The sequence below is a fragment of the Engystomops pustulosus genome, chromosome 1, assembly GCF_040894005.1.
Source record: "Engystomops pustulosus chromosome 1, aEngPut4.maternal, whole genome shotgun sequence".
In the NCBI taxonomy this organism is placed as follows: Eukaryota; Metazoa; Chordata; class Amphibia; order Anura; family Leptodactylidae; genus Engystomops; species Engystomops pustulosus.
Window position 1 is genome coordinate 289,031,667 of NC_092411.1, and position 11,486 is coordinate 289,043,152.

Below are 11,486 nucleotides of genomic sequence, written 5' to 3' on the forward strand. Positions count from 1 at the left end.
ACCTGGACAGGAATAGGACCTGTCCCTGTGTTGGTGCTGATTTTGGGGCAAGCTCACGACTGCTAATTAGTCTGAAGTAGATACTAGCAGGAAGGAGGCCATGGATACAAATAAAAGAAGATACCACAGTCACGGTGCCTGGATCTATTAGTAAGTGTCAGGTTTATCATGATGGATTTTGATGGTAGATTTCCTTTTTTCTGAGATGCATATTCTGCACCCTACAGCATTTAAGGTGTTACCTTGTCTGTGTTACATTCCTTTTGGGGCTGTGGTTATCTAGGTCTTCTATGCATAGTGACTCGGTATGGAGCCTCTGACAGCTGCACTCAAACACAAATACTTGTTATCCTGAAAATATTAAAAATAAAAGATCCGTCCAATATTTTGCCTTTTCTGTTTTACAGATCAACAATGGAGCTACAGACTATTCCCTGACTGATAGACTCCTCTATCCACGTGTTTTCCGGACAGTACATAACAGCCATGTATACAATATGGCAGTAACCAAACTGTTACATCACTTTGGATGGACCTGGGTCGGGATTTTAGTAACAGATGATGACGCCGGAGAAAAAGAGCTACAAGTACTAATAAAATATATGGAAGAATACGGGATCTGTGTCGCCTTCACTATGAAATTAAAGAAACCAATTCCTAATAAATATAACAGGATTCCAGACACTATAAAGAATTCCGGAGTCGGTGTGGTTGTACTATGTGGACCTTTTACTGAGAATATGCATTATTATGTACATGAGTGGTATCCTACATATTATTATAACATGACATTCATTCTGCCTCCTCCTTGGGCCTCCAGTGCCCCTATTATATACCATCAATTCACAGAATTTAATGGAAGTTTAGCTGTAGGATATTTCTCATTACCTATTCCTGGGGTCGAAGAATTTGCAAAATATCACTTCCTTTTACCCGACACCTATACATATGGAAGCATAGCTTCATACTTAGAAATATTATTTGGATATAATAATAATGATTCCTTCTTATCAGTCAACATAAGAAGGGAGGCCAATATGACCATGCACTTTGCTGTGCCGAGACTTAGATACTTACTGTCTTCAGGGGTGACCCCTAGACTCTATCACAGTGTGGAAGTCATGGCCCTCGCTCTACATGAAATGTTCTTATCTCTCAGCCATAAATATCCAAAACAGTCCATTATGCCGAGATTAAAACATCAAATGAAAAAGGTAACACATTGTTTTGTATTATTTAACAAGCTTCACATACCTATATCTACACTGTATATGTAGGAAATTATTTGGGGGAAATACAGTATATAGCCATCATGTATTCCCATGCTATAATAGATGACCTCCAAATGGCACAAAAGAATATATATTAACCCCTTCCTGATGCAGGATATAACAGTACTTCACTGCAGCACATGGGAGGTGACTTCCTAGTTTATGACACCGGCTCACATACCCTCCTGCAGCACCCACAATGAGAGGTAACTCTGATCACAGGTATTAACTGCTTACAACCCAATGTGTAGCATGACAGGAACATGTAAGGGGATTCTCCCTCTTTCCCCTATCCAATCAGACCCCCATTCCACTTATCAGGGGATCTGATCCTTCCTATGGCAACTCTGAGGTCAGGATCAAGGATCCTTATTCTGTCCGGACTGACACTGTACATCAGTATTGTAATATTTTACCTAAAAAAGGAAAAAAGTGAACCCAGCTTTCCACATAGGACTCAGTAAAACACAAAAAACTCACACAAATTTGGCACTGCCACATCCGTAACAATCTGTACAATAAATGCGAGCCATTGCCATACGTGCATAGTGATTGCTGTAAAAGAATACTGCAGAAGGTTGCCAAAAATTATGTTTTTTTCATTAACCCCTTACTCATATCACATCACATGGCACAGCATGGGTGCTGCTATCTTGGATCCGGCCATCGCACCCTCTGCCGTTATTAGGGGGTGACCTCTACTTCTCACAGCTCATCTTCTCCCTGCACATGGACACATAGGGGGTCATTTACTAAGGACCCGATTCGAGTTTTTCCAACGGGTTAACCGAATATTTCCTTTTTGCACCGATTTTCCCTGTATTGCCCCGGGATTGCACGCGATAGGATTGTGGCGCATCGGCGCCGGTATGCATGTGAAGGAAATCGGGGGGCGTGGCCGTACAAAAACCCGACGGATTCAGAGAAACCGCCGCATTTAAAAAAAAAAAAGTGTTGCTAGACTCGCGCTTAACTGCACTCGGCACGGCTTGGTGAAGATCAGTGCATTCCGATGAACTTCAGCGCAGCAGCGACACCTGGTGGACGTCGGAGGAACTGCCTTAGTGAATTGCCGGAAGACCCGAATCCACCGCAGAGAACGCGCCGGAGATGCAGGGTGACGACGAGCCATAAGAAGAAGAGGACGCCAGGGGTTGGGTTGGGATTTTTTAGCACCTTTTTTATGCTGAAAAACTCGGCTTGTACTCAAGAATATATGGTAATTTGCCATCTTTTTAAAAAACAATATATAAAGGTAACACCATAATCGTTGTGACTAGTGTTGAGTGCATTGTACTTTCATTTTTAGGTCCATGACAATCCTTGCAGGGTTGGACCCACTAACATAATTTCTTCCAGAAGTTCAGGTTCAGTGTTTGGGCTGAACCAGTTTGTTTATGTGTCTATACTATCTATGGGGTTGTCTATCTGCATATATTATGGGGGTTTCTGGCTGTATATACTATCTATGGGTGGGATACATGCTGTATATACCATCTTTGGGGGTTTCTGGCTGTATATACTATCTATGGGTGTATATGTGCTTTATATACCATCTATTGGGGTTTCTGGCTGTATATATTATCTCTTGGTTATTGCTCCGTTATAACCCTTCATTATTGCTTTTTTGGACAGATAGGGGCACATTTACTTACACGGTCCATTTGTGATCCCGCGGTGCGTTGTCCAACCTGGATTCGCGTCCTGCCGAGATTCACTAAGGTCGTGCGCCCGTCGTCCACCAGGTGTCGCTGCTGCGCCGAGGTCCACCGGAGTTCACCATCTATTTCCTGGTGCTTGTAAGTGTGTGTCAAGAGACACAATTTTTTTTTAAATACTGCGGTTTTTCTGAATCCGTCGTTTTTCCGACGGCAACACCACCCCGATTTCCGTTGTGTGAAAGCCGGTGCCAATGCAACACAATCTGATCGCGTGTGCCAGAAACCCGGGGCAATTCGTCGCTAAATGGCACAAAACGGTAAAATACGGAAAACCCGACGGAAAAGCGCGATTCGGGCCCATGGTAAATCTGCCCCATAGTTTTCGACACTTATTTGGAATCCCTATATAATAGTATTTTTTGCACATCTTGATATGCACTTTATTTCTTGATATAAGAAATTTGTTTTTATACATGCAGAGCCTTGTGAAAGTATTCGAACCCCTTGAACTTTTCTACCTATTGCCACATTTCAGGCTTTAAACATAAAGATATAAAATTGTCATTTTTTTTGTGAATAATCAACAACAAGTGGGACTCAATTGTGAAGTGGAACAAAGTTTATTGGATATTTTAAAGTTTTGTAAAAATAAAACTGAAAAGGGGGGTTCAATATTATTACACGCCCTTAAGTTAATACTTAGCGCCTCCTTTAGCTGTGATTACAGCTGCAAGTCGTATCAGGACTATAAGAGTTTTGCACATAGAGAGACATAAAGTGAGGTCGGATGGGGAGCGTTTGTGAACAGCAGTTTTCAGATTCTCGATTGGATTCAGGTCTGGATGTGACTTGTCCATTCTAACACCTGGATACGTTTATTTGTGAACCTTCCATTGTAGCTTTGTTTTATGTTTGGGATCATTGTCTTGTTAGAAGATAAATCTCTGTCCCAGTTCAGGTCTTTCGCAGACTCCTCCAGGTTTTCTTCCAGAATGGTCCTGTATTTGGCTCCTTGCATCTTCCCATTAAAACAAAATTTTTAGCTGGTTATATACACACAAATAGTTTCTTCATATGGTATAGCCATCTTTAGCACATCACATGTTGGGGAACGCTGAGTCTCACCGCTACGTTCCACTGTTGTTGAGATTGAGGCCGTCCGGTGTGTGTTGAGTCAGCTGTTGCCGGTGTCCCAGCATTATTATAAATAAAACAGCCTGGGCCCAGGAGCCTTAGTCCTATGGAGCACCAGAATTCCTACATCCTGGCCTGGTCATTATTATGTTTTAGCATCAAAGTGGTGTCAGTATGGACATAACCTAACAATACATATGTTATTAGAGATTACACATCATTATATTCTCTTAGACATCTTTGTATTAGTAATATTGGTGGCACAATGTATCATTTGGCCTAACACCTTTTAACATAGTAGATATAGTGTTATATAGAACCAATGTTACACTATATATATATTCTTGTAGTGGTGCCAATTTTTTTTATCTACCGTGTATACTCGAGTATAAGCCGAGTTTTGTAGCACCAAAAATGTGCTGAAAAACCCTAACTCGGCTTATACGCGAGTCAAGAAAAAAAAACCATGTACTCACCTTCCGACACCCCATCCTCTTCAGGTCCTCTTCCATCAATAGATGCTCCGGTAACTTTCCGTGTCCCCGCACTGTCCATTGCAGGGATCATGACATCCCGATCCCTGCGATGGGCGGCGCGGGGACACAGAGAAGATACCGGATCATCAATCGATAGAAGAGGACCTGCCGGGGATGGGGGGGAGGGGTGTCGGAAGGTGAGTACCGGCTGGCAGACTATATACTACAGGAATCTGGCAGGCTATGTACAACAGGGGTCTGGCAGGCTATGTACTACAGGGGGGCTGGCAGGCTATATACTGCAGGGGGCTGGCAGGCTATATAATATAGGGGGCAGGCAGGCTATATACTACAGGGGTCTGGCAGGCTATATACTACAGGGGTCTGGCAGGCTATATACTACAGGGGTCTGGCAGGCTATGTACAACAGGGGTCTGGCAGGCTATGTACTACAGGGGTCTGGCAGGCTATGTACTACAGGGGGGCTGGCAGGCTATATACTACAGGGGGCTGGCAGGCTATATATTACAGGGGGTTGGCAGGCTATATACTACTGGGGGCTGGCAGGCTATATACTACAAGGGCTGGCAGGCTATACACTACAGGGTGCTGGCTATATAGTACAGGGGTCTTGCTGGCTATATACTCCAGGGGCTGGCAGGCTATATACTACAGGGGGCTGGCTATATACTACAGGGGGCTGGCTATATACTACAGGGGGCTGGCTATATACTACAGGGTGCTTGCTGTCTATATACTCCAGGGGCTGGCTATATAGTACAGGGGGCTTGCTGGCTATATACTCCAGGGGCTGGCAGGCTATATGCTACAGGGGGCTGACAGGCTATATACTACAGGGGGCTGGCTATATACTGGGGAGGCTGTGACCAATGCATTTCCCACCCTCAGCTTATACTCGAGTCAATAGGTTTTCCCAGTTATACTCTTATATATACGGTATGTAGCTTGCCTGTATACTTGAAGGTTTTAAGGTTTTATTTTTATGATATTTCATTGAATAAACTACCATGTCCAAATTTGACTAATGAGATGGTGCCTGTTTTAAGACGTTTAGACGCCAGACAACACATTTAACATCACAAACAGGGGGACAGAGGGACACAATCATGGAAATCAATTCAAGAGTCAGAAAGAGGATCACAGACAATTTCACCACCAACAGCACAACTACAATATGAGCAGATCCACGATACTCGAGGACAACAAGGGGCTGGGCAACAAAAGTCACAAGATGTTTTATGGAGTGAACGCACAATCCAATGTGATAACAGTGTTTACCCAAAAGGAAGCAGCGTAGGGGAAACCACAGAGGGAGAAGACATTCAGGGTAAAATAAACAAGAGGATGTAATTAATTATTTAGCAATTTTTAATTTGAGTTCAGCCACGTCATCACAGTCTCACATTTCACATTAAACAAAGGTTTGAAATATGCCACTTCTCACAAGTTACATACATTTAGCACATATGTGGGAAAAAATATATCAGAAACTTGTGTCTGAAAAAAACCTTTTATCAAAAATCCTTAACGACCAGGCCATTTTTTGTTTTTTTCATTAAAATTTTTCACTCCCCACCTTAAAAAATCTTTTAACTCATTTTTACATGTAAAGAGATGTGATGGCTTCTGTGTAATAAATTGCACTTCATAGTGACGGTATTTAATGTTCCATAACATGTACTAAATAGCGGTGAAATTCCAAACGGAGTGCAATTGTAAAGAAAGAATTTGCGCCATTTTCTTGTGGGATTGTATTTTTTTTCCCTAAGCTCCCTCCAGTCACATGTCTCCTTCATTCTTTGGGTCGGTGTGGTATCATTTTTTCAACTTTTGATGGTGTTTTCAATGCTGCCTTTTTAAGGACTGTTCAGACTTTTCATCACTTTTTATAGAATTTTTAATATTTTTCAAAATGGCAAAAAAAGTGGCGCTATTTTCCGTTGTGGGATTAAACGCTGGCAATAATCTTTATTATTATTTTGATAGATCAAATATTTTGGGACACGGAGATACCTAATGTGTTTATGATTTTTACTGTTTATATTTATATCAGTTCTAGGGAAAGGGGAGTGATTTGAATTCTTATATTTTATTTATTTAATTTTTTAAAAACATCTTTAAATTTTATTTTACTATTTTTCATACCCCCTAGGGTACTTTAACCCTAGGTTGTCCTACCATATACTGACATACTACAGTATCGCAGTATATGGGTATTTTGCACATCATCTATTAAGGCAATAGATAGCCTTAAACATGACACTCTTGGGTCTTTGTGTGTCATAGCAATGAATTGCCGCTTCCCGATCATGTCACAGGGAGCTACGAGAAGAGCCAAGATGGCTGCGCCCACGCCCTGCAGTCTCTTTACTGCAGCCAGCAGCTTTGCCGTTGGCGAGGGATAGGTTAACACCGATCGCGGTTGTTACCGGTAAGTGTTTGCTCACAGGCTGCCGACCCCCACATACTACTACGTCACGCATCGGTAAAGGGGTTAAACATATCAAAAGTAGATCAAATCTTACCCCACAAGAAATTAGAAGTATGAATTAGAATTAGAAGTATGAAAGAATTACAAGAAGACTTATCACTCACTATTCCCGCTGCTGATAATAAGGGGGGAGGAATAGTTATTTTAGATACTGATAAATATCAAGTGGAATGTTTGAAACAATTGACTGATCCTAGAACATACAAAATGTTTGTTTCCAACTGAAAAATTTGGTAGAGAATTAGAAGGTATAAAGTATAACTATTCTTTAAATTGGGTCAGCATTATAGGATTCCCATCTTCTACTGTATCCCAAAAGTATAGAAGAACAGCAATAATCCCCCCGGCCATCCCATAGTTATCAGGATCGGTTCATTGACTTACAATTTGTTCCAATATACACTCACCGGCCACTTTATTAGGTACACCTGTCCAACTGCTCGTTAACACTTAATTTCTAATCAGCCAATCACATGGCGGCAACTCATGTGCATGTGCATTTATGTGCATGTGCATTTAGGCATGTAGACATGGTCAAGACAATCTCCTGCAGTTCAAACTGAGCATCAGTATGGGGAAGAAAGGTGATTTGAGTGCCTTTGAAGGTGGCATGGTTGTTGGTGCCAGAAGGGCTGGTCTGAGTATTTCAGAAACTGCTGATCTACTGGGATTTTCACGCACAACCATCTCTAGGGTTTACAGAGAATGGTCTGAAAAAGAAAAAGCATCCAGTGAGCGGCAGTTCCGTAGGCGGAAATGCCTTGGTGATGCCAGAGGTCAGAGGAGAATGGGCAGACTGGTTTGAGCTGATAGAAAGACAACAGTGACTCAAATCGCCACCCGTTACAACCAAGGTAGGCAGAAGATCATCTCTGAACGCACAGTACGTCGAACTTTGAGGCAGATGGGCTACAGCAGCAGAAGACCACACCGGGTGCCACTCCTTTCAGCTAAGAACAGGAAACTGAGGCTACAATTTGCACAAGCTCATCGAAATTGGACAGTAGAAGATTGGAAAAACGTTGCCTGGTCTGATGAGTCTCGATTTCTGCTGCGACATTCGGATGGTCAGAATTTGGCATCAACAACATGAAAGCATGGATCCATCCTGCCTTGTATCAACGGTTCAGGCTGGTGGTGGTGGTGTCATGGTGTGGGGAATATTTTCTTGGCACTCTTTGGACCCCTTGGTACCAATTCAGCAGCGTTGCAACGCCACAGCCTACCTGAGTATTGTTGCTGACCATGTCCATTCCTTTATGACCACAATGTACCCTGTAACATCTGATGGCTACTTTCAGCAGGATAATGCGCCATGTCATAAAGCTGGAATCATCTCAGACTGGTTTCTTGAACATGACAATGAGGTCACTGTACTCAAATGGCCTCCACAGTCACCAGATCTCAATCCAATAGAGCATCTTTGGGATGTGGTGGAACGGGAGATTCGCATCATGGATGTGCAGCCGACAAATCTGCGGCAACTGTGTGATGCCATCATGTCAATATGGACCAACATCTCTGAGGAGCTTCCAGCACCTTGTTGAATCTATGCCACGAAGAATTGAGGCAAAAGGGGGTCCAACACGTTACTAGTATGGTGTACCTAATAAAGTGGCCGGTGAGTGTATATATCAGTATCTGCAACCTAATGTGAAAAAAAAAATTCAATTATATACAAGTTACCATGGAAATTGTACAAACATTAGAGACTATTCATTGAAAAAAACATTGGGCTTTGAGAACACTAGATGTAAGTTCCCTGTACACATGTGTAGAACATAAGAAGGAGCTTGAGGCAAAGCAATATCATCTCGTGAAGGACTCTACTCTTAAAACAGCAGAGTTGAATTTTATATTGGAGGGTATTAACTATATTTTAACACATAAATATTTCTAATTTGATAGAGAATTTTTTCTCCAGTGTTTTGGGACCGCCATGGGGACCGGGATCATGCCCGGCTACACCAAATTATTCATGGCATAATGGGAATACACCACCATATAATTCCCAAGATAAGCACAGGCCTGGTCCTCTGGCGGCATTAAATTGAGAAAGACGCAAGAGCTTACAGTCTATGAGGATGAGGAGGTGACACAAGAGCTTACAGTCTATGAGGATGAGGAGGTGACACAAGAGGTTACAGTCTATGAGGATGAGGGGGTGACACAAGAGCCTACAGTCTATGAGGATGAGGGGGTGACACAAGAGCTTACAGTCTATGAGGATGAGGGAGTGACACAAGAGCTTACAGTCTATGAGGGGGTGACACAAGAGCTTACAGTCTTTGAGGATGAGGGAGTGATACAAGAGCTTACAGTCTATGAGGATGAGGGGGTGACACAAGAGCTTACAGTCTGAGGATGAGGGAGTGACACAAGAGCTTACAGTCTATGAGGATGAGGAGGTGACTTGGGGGTCACACAAGAGCTTACAGTTTAAAAGAGGGTGACACAAGAGCTTACAGACTATGAGGATGAGGGGGTGACACAAGAGCTTACGGTCTATGAGGATGAGGAGGTGACACAAGAGTTTACAGTCTATGAGGAAGAACGGGGTAACACAAGAGCTTACAGTCTATGAGGATGACGGGAGGACACAAGAGCTTACAGTCTATGAGGAAGAAGGGGGTGACACAAGAGCTTACAGTCTACAAGAGGGTGACACAAGAGCTTACATTTTATAAGAGGGTGACACAAGAGCTTACAGTCTATGAGGAAGAACGGGGTAACACAAGAGCTTACAGTCTATGAGGATGACGGGAGGACACAAGAGCTTACAGTCTATGAGGAAGAAGGGGGTGACACAAGAGCTTACAGTCTACAAGAGGGTGACACAAGAGCTTACATTTTATAAGAGGGTGACACAAGAGCTTACAGTCTATGAGGATGAGGGGGTGACACAAGAGCTTACAGTCTATGAGGATGAGGGGGGTGACACAAGAGCTTAAAGTCTGAGGATGAGGGGGTGACACAAGAGCTTACACTCTATGAGGATGAGGGGGGTGACACAAGAGCTTACAGTCTATGAGGATGAGGGGGTGACACAAGAGCTTACAGTCTATGAGGATGAGGGGGGTGACACAAGAGCTTACAGTCTATGAGGAGGAGGGGTTGACACAATAGGTTACAGTCTATGAGGATGAGGTGGTGACAAGAGTTTACAGTCTATGAGGAAGAAGGGGGTGGCACAAGAGCTTACAGTCTACAAGAGGGTGAAACAAGATCTTACAGTCTATGAGGATGAGGGGGTGACAAAAAAGGTGTACAAGCTTTTATAATGGTCCAGCCATTCTTTATAAAGGATCAGAATAAAATAATTTAATAAATAAAAATTTGGCTGCTTAAACCAGACGCATCTTACATACAAAGTCCAAGGTCTATAAGCTTGGTATATCTGGTGTTTGCCGGATAACAGATGGGAGGAGGACACAGGATGGGTTAGTAAAGAGATAACGGCTAATGGCAGTTAGCGAGTCTGATAGATCTGCCTGTAGAGATGGGTTTTAAGAGCACGTATGAAACTTTGAAGGTTGGATATTAGTCTGAGAGTCCGAGGAAGTGCAAACTATAAGGCCACAATTTTCTGAGGAAAACAGAAGAAATTATTTCAACTTCTAATGGATATAAGCTTTCTATTGTATAGCTCATCACTTGTAACACAATGTCAGGCATATATCTCAGTGAGTGCCCATATATCTCAATATTTAGGACGTACATGTAGAACTTTAAAACAAAGAATAAGCGAACATATAAATTATTTAGTTGATAGATTTGAACAACACACACTCTCAGCACGTTTAAAGAAAGCACACGGGCAGAATCCCAAAGGAATCAGTACTATATAATTTGTTCTGTTGAAAAAGATTAGAGGGGTGGATACTGCATCGCAAAATTGTTTGGAGTCCCGGTATATATATGAGTTTGACACTCTTGTCCCCAGAGGGTCGAATGCTGAGAGGGAACTTTTTGGTTTACTGTAATGACAATATATTTTTGTAAATGTGTTATTAAAAATCCCTCCATGTAGGAGTCCGCAGTTGTGAGACACAGGGTCTGGGTCAGGCTGATTACCTAGCACAGACCTCTCTTCCTTATTTTCCTCTCACCGGGGGGAGTCTAGTCAGATAATATAAGAGGTAATAGTAGGGTTACACAATGGGGCTCACAATCTAATTAACCTACCAGTATGTTTTGGAGTATGGGAGGAATCCAATGCAAACACGGAGAGAACATACAAACTCTTTGTAGATGTGGTCCCTGGGACTTGAACCCAGGTTCCCAAGCGCTGCAAGGCTGTAATGTTAACCACCATGAACCTTCTCAACGACTTTTTACTTCGCCTTGGCCACCATAGTGAGCAAAGTCGAGCCTGTGGAGCGACCTGGTGGTATCCTGCCGCACCAAATCCAACCCTCTTTGTGGTGTGCTC

At 42.7% G+C, this 11,486-nt stretch overlaps 1 long non-coding RNA gene across 1 annotated transcript in view; it reads left to right on the forward strand.

Moving 5' to 3' along the window:
• LOC140113519 (uncharacterized) overlaps window positions 1–755 on the forward strand; it is a 136,911-nt gene extending 136,156 nt beyond the window's left edge. Inside the window, exon 7 of the long non-coding RNA XR_011852722.1 lies at window positions 408–755. This is a non-coding gene — a long non-coding RNA (uncharacterized lncRNA). The remainder of the gene's footprint in view (window positions 1–407) is intronic.
• Window positions 756–11,486: the final 10,731 nt, after the last annotated feature.